Source organism: Myotis yumanensis, unplaced genomic scaffold (genome assembly GCF_028538775.1).
Source record: "Myotis yumanensis isolate MYYU_CA2020_CCGP unplaced genomic scaffold, mMyoYum1.0.hap1 SCAF_20, whole genome shotgun sequence".
Taxonomy (NCBI): domain Eukaryota; kingdom Metazoa; phylum Chordata; class Mammalia; order Chiroptera; family Vespertilionidae; genus Myotis; species Myotis yumanensis.
This window is the reverse complement of record NW_027223771.1, coordinates 3086684-3093023: the sequence shown is the minus strand read 5'-3', so window position 1 is coordinate 3093023 and position 6340 is coordinate 3086684.

Below are 6340 nucleotides of genomic sequence, written 5' to 3'. Positions count from 1 at the left end.
TCTTAATTATTTTAGGTTAATGCTTATGTCCATGGCAGGGGGGAGGGGAGGAGACATGTGTAATCTGAGCCCCCCGATATGGTGCCTGGCCTGCACGGAGATAACATTAAAGATTTTATTGCTGATACATTATAAATTATTTCTATTACTGCGGTCCTGTGGGTATTGCATTATCAGTGCACTTTGCCTATTACCTCACTTAATGTTATTAACACACTTTGGAGTCTAAAATTACAGTTTTATCATGGAAACCTTAAACACACAATCCAAAGTACTGAATGAAGTTATTATCTTGACTGACCAGACCCGTTTTATTGTCATCTTATCACTCATAAAATCTGAGATTCGATTTGATGTAACTATTAACTGAAGCTCCGTCCGCAGGAGGAGCAGCCCAGCTGTAATATTAATATACTAATATATAAGATGACTTCATTTTATTAAAGGTGAGGTAACTTAGAGAAACCTCTTTTAATGTCTTTCTGCGGCTAAGAGATTGAGCCTGACCTGTTTGCACTTCTGCTCCACCAGCAGCGACAAAAAGTTAAGAGGACCTGCTCGCAGTGTGTCGAGCGCCGTCCCTAACCTGCTTCTGGCCTTTATCAAGGGCCTGCGACGCATTTTTCAGCCACAAAGTTGAGTCGCCCGTCCAAGTGTCAAGACGCGGTGTCCAGTCTTAAAACAAAAGGCCTGAAGGATTCACCATCATTAAAGAGACGTGGTCCGCCCGTCAGAGATGTGGACTGGAGACACGTGAGCGTGTCATTTCAACAGCTTCTAAACTAAGAGCATGGGGTCATCTCGCCAGATCACGCCAGCATTCAGACAACCACAGGTCAGAGCAGTGATGGCGAACCTTTTGAGCTCGGCGTGCCAGCATTTTGAGAAACCCTAACTGAACTCTGGTGCCGTGTCACATATAGAAATTTTTAGATCTTTGCAACCATAGTAAAACACTTATATTTTTGATATTTATTTTATATATTTAAATGCCATTTAACAAAGAAAAATCAACCAAAAAAATGAGTTCGCGTGCCACCTCTGACACGCGTGCCATAGGTTCTCCATCACTGTCCTACAGGGACCCCCTTCTGGGCTTGGCCCTGTGTCTATAGGATAGAAAGAAAGTTCTCGTCGGGGGGCTGATTTCGTTTTTAAAAAGCAATGCTTTTCTTGTCGTGTTCAATGCCATCTTGATATCCATTAAAAACCCTTTCCAAAAAAATAATGTTGGGACTATGCTACAGTCAATGGCCAGCAACCATATAAGAGGGTAAAGAATGTGGGTGCCGCTACCCCAAGAATGATCATGGTGGGACACACTGCAGTTCGGTAGTATGTAGTAATCCTCGCTTGACTTTGCATACCTTTGGCCAAGGTTGGACTCAGTTAGGATGGGGCAACCAAGAAAGCATAACAGACTCTCAAAAAACCAGCTTCTCGAGGCTCCGGAGAGGCTGGCTGGGGAGAGATTTGGGCTGGCCAAATGTCGGTTACTCTAACCTTTCATGTTAGCACCGATAAAGAAGAAATATCACCTGCCTCACTATGCAATCATTCCATCATTTCCTCTATCCCTGTCCTATCACATCAACATGAAATACAGCCCTTGGAGATAGCATAGCACTGAACCTCTACACCTCTTCTCTAATCTCACACAATGAAAGTGTGTTTATTGAGCATCTACTATATGCAGGACACTACACCACAGGGTATATAGAAAAGCAACTCTTGCCCTAGCCGGTTTGGCTTGTGGACCAAAGGGCCCGGGTTTGATTCGATTGCACGCTCCTCCCCGGCCTGGGCCCTGGTCAGGGCCCTGGTCAGGGCTCATGGAGGCAACCAATCGATGTGTTTCTCTCACATCAATGTTTCTCTCTGTCTTTCCCTCTCCCTTCCACTCTCCCTAAAAATCAATGGAAAAATATCCTCGAGTGAAAATTAACAACAACAACAAAAAAAATAGAAGCAACTCTTATTGCCAATGAGATGGCAACCTGGCCACAAAATGACGTCAAGTATAAAGTCCATCATGTTCTTACTCCCCAGCAGTTTATTCGGAGTTCTGTCTTAATTGGTTTGTTCAGCTAAAGGACAGAATGGACCGGGTAACAGATATTAAAACGGTGTTATTTGAGCAGCACCCTCGAAACCCACAGGGACTCATTTCACTGTGGGATGTGCAAGACATAAACCTCATTCAGTTTTGATTTGCAGATTGAAAACAAGCCCAGGCCAAATGAAGAAGACTATCGGTTCGTGAGGGTAGCCACTTGCTACTTTGAATTACGCAAGTCTATAGGAGAAGGCAGGAGCTTGGAGCTCAAAGCCTGGGTCCATTGAATATAATGCTCATTGAATGAATCCATTCATTCAGCAAAGGTCTTTCCCAAGCCTTCTGGTATACCAGATGTGTGCCAAGAGCTAGATCTGTGAGGTTTAACTCTTGAATTATGTTCTAGGAGGCTCATTGCTATAGGGCAAGCCCATGCATCTCGAAGTATCTGCTCTCGCACGGGTGATAAAAGACGTGCACTCGCTTGACTTGGCATATCTTTGAACAAGGTTGTGATCAATTATGATGGGGCAACCAAAGAAGTATAATAGACACGATCTCAAAAAAACAGATTCTTGAGTCTTGGATTCTCTTTGTCCTGAAAGCTTGAGCTGATTCATGGGGATCTTGACTGGTTTCAGAAAAAGGGATCAGGAGTCCTCGACCCCGGGTGGATTCAGTAGAGAAGATGGCGCCCCTTTTAGAACCCCGGGAGATGCACAACATTAACAGAGATTCCATAGACCAGCCCCAGCGATAGGATGAGTATATTCAAGTAACTGGCCCCGCACTGGCACGCACACAAAACCCTCATAGCAACAGAGATGACAGCTTGGTAACAGCAGCTGCTGCTTAATTGAAAACATTAGAAAAATATTACATTATATCTGTATCCCCTGTTTTTATGTTTATTTTCATCCCAAGTGAGAAAATAACCCAGGAAAAAAATACAAAAAGAAACATGAAACAAAGGTTCAGGACTCGCCATGGCAAATGGATAAAGTGTGGCTTGGAATTTAATATCCTGGGGACTCATCCCACTCTTCATGGGACTGGGCAGTCCATTTTTTGTGGGTTCCCAGGGCCAAAAAATGCCACCCATGATGTTGGATTTAGTTCCTGGTCAACCGTACACATTTGATTAACTTGGAGGAGAAATGGCACGTGTGTGGGTCCTCACGTATGTCTGGGTTTGCGTGTTAGGGAAGCGGTGTTAAGATGGGAAAGCGTGTCTACATATGCAGGGATAGAGTTGATACCCAGCATCTCACTAACGTGAAGCTCATGACACGAGCCCCGCCCTAGTAGAGTGGCCCATTCGCCTCAAAACCAACACCAAAATCTGGGGCCCCATTAGAAGAGGGTTAGTAAGAAAAGAAGAGTAGCCATGAGGTTTTAGGCAAGAAAAGTAGACCACGTACAAGTTTACATCTCAAAATAGGAAGCAAGAAAGGAATTAAGTTTCACGTGGCCTCTCTACTCATTCAGATCAGACGCTTGAAATGTACATTGGTGACACAGAAAGCCACGCAAAGACAAGAGATGGGGTTGATTCAATGGACCTTTGCCCCCTAAAATCATGCCAAAGGCACAGCCCTAATACATCTCATGGGCCTTACACATTCCTTGGCGTGAGGTCAGGATCCATCTGGCCACTGGACACCAGGCGGCCACGTGTGCCAATGACATTTCCAAATGCGGGTGACACCTCAAAATAAGCATTGAAAGTTCTACTTGATGGAGGTGCGCCCACCAAGGGAGCGCGCTGTGAACGCATCCGTCCAGCGACTCTAGCCTACAGTTACACCTGCTGTGATATGGTTCCAGAACTCAAGTCTTTGAAAGATTGACGACAGCGGACAAAAGAAGAAATGCTATCCTGTGAGCCCCTTGGAGTCAAGAATTGTGTCTTTCCAATGTCTACTCTGGCGTATAGCTGGGGTATAATTTTTGTTTGAATTTTCTGTTTATTTTTGTTTTTAATCCTCACCCGAGGATATTTTTCCATTGATCTTTAGAAAGAGGGGAAGAGAGAGAAAAAGACAGAGAGAAATATCCGATGTGCGAGAAAACACATTGATTGGTTGCCTCCTGCATGTGCTCCAACCAGACCTGGGTCAGGGAGGAGCCTGCAACCGAGGTACGTGCCCTTGACCGGAATCTAACCGGGGACCCTTCAGTCCGTAGGCTGACGCTCTATCCACTGAGCCAAACTGCCCAGGACTGGTGGTATAACTTCTGATCACATATGCCCATGAGAGAGGAATACTGATCAATAAGCCAGTTCCAGCACAGAGCAAAAAGGTTCTGTTCATGTCTGGCATCTCCAGGGGTTTCAGGGATTTAGCAAGAAATTGTATTCTAGAGCCGGCAGAGCCTCAGACAAAAAACCTGAAGAGAGAAAAGATACACAGGCTTCGTGTGAAAAGGCTGCCAACTATATGATTGCCGCTAAATGACATTCTAGGAAAGGCTACACTATGGAGACAATATAAAGATCAGTGATTGCCAGGGGACAGGGGGCGGGGGGCAGGGAGAGAGAATAGATGAAAAGGAGAGAATGTTTAGTGCAGTAACAGTTCTCTGTATGATACTCTATAACAGCCTACTCTATAATGGTGAGTGCGTGTCATGACATATTTGTCCAAATCAATAGAATGTGCGGCAGCAAGAGCGAGCCCTACTGTCAACTATGGACTTTGGGTGATTATGTGTCAAAGTAGGTTCGTCTCTTGTAATAACTGTCCCCCGCCCTGATGGGGATGTTGACAGTGGGGGAAGCTACTACACAGGAACAGGGGTGTATGGGAACGCTCTGCGCTTTCTGCTCAATTTTGCTAAGAACCTAAAACTGCTCTTAAAAAATAGTCTTGCCCTAGCTCAGCGGTTCTCAACCTGTGGGTTGCGACCCCTTTGGGGGTCGAACGACCCTTTCACAGGGGTCGCCTAAGACCATCGGAAAACACATACTGAATATATAATTACATATTGTTTTGTGATTAATCACTATGCTTTAATTATGTTCAATTTGTAACAATGAAAATACATCCTGCATATCAGATATTTACATGACGATTCATAACAGTAGCAAAATCACAGTTATGAAGTAGCAACGAAAATAATTTTATGGTTGGGGGTCACCACAACATGAGGAACTGTATTAAAGGGTCGTGGCATTAGGAAGGTTGAGAACCACTGCCCTAACTGGTTGGCTCAGTGGACAGAGCATCGGCCTGCGGACTGAAGGGTCCCTGTTTCAATTCACAGTCAAGGCACATGCCCAGGTTGCGGGCTCAATCCCAGTGTGACGCATACAGGAGGCAGCCAACCAATGATTCTCTCTCATCATTGATGTTTCTAGCTCTTTCTCTCCCACTCCCTTCTTCTCTGAAATCAATAAAAATCTATTTTAAAAATATCTTTAAAATATTCTACAGGCTTTAGAAAGCCTAAAATTTCATGAAAAGTAAAATTATATATATACATATAATTTTATTTATATATAATTTTATTTATATGTTTATTTATATATAAATTTATTTTATATATAATTTTATATATAAAATTGCTGGACCTCTGGGCTTTTGTACGGAGCAGAGAGAGCCCAGTCATGATGGCTAATTACTCAAGAAAAAATCAGAAAGGAGCTCTGTTGACAAGTATGAACACAGAGGTGTGTGGTCAGGAGGGTGAGCTCAGGTGCCTACCTCCCCTGCAAGCCGCATGCAGGCAAGTTTCTTAAAGTCTCTGAGCCGAGTTTAAACATCTGCAAAATGGGAATTGGAGCATTCACTTTTCATGGTTGTGAAGCATCTATAATAATAAAAGCATAATATGCTAATTAGACCGGAGTTCCTTCTGGACGACCTTCCGGACGAAGCCAGAGCTACGAGGGAAGCCTGGGTCCCACGGGTGCCAGAGGGAAGCCGGTGCCAGCAGTCGGGGGAAGGAAGGTCTACTCCTGCACAAATTTTGTGCATCGAGCCTCTAGTATTTGAGATAAAACTTGTGACAGTGCTTAGAATCATTCAATGATTGATACATAATTGAAACTCCAAAATCCGCCCATTGAATGCAACTGAATGCTTGAGGTCTCACTGGTGTCCTCTTGTATGAATAGAATTAACAGAAAGGAAATGACCTGTTAATATGGAAATTTTAATTGACTATGATAAAATATCTCTACAAACAATGAGGTATGTGAAAATTAATTCATATTTATGAAGTTTTCTTCTCCAGTGATATTCATAATTTCTATCTGCCAAGCATGGTTAAATTATATTT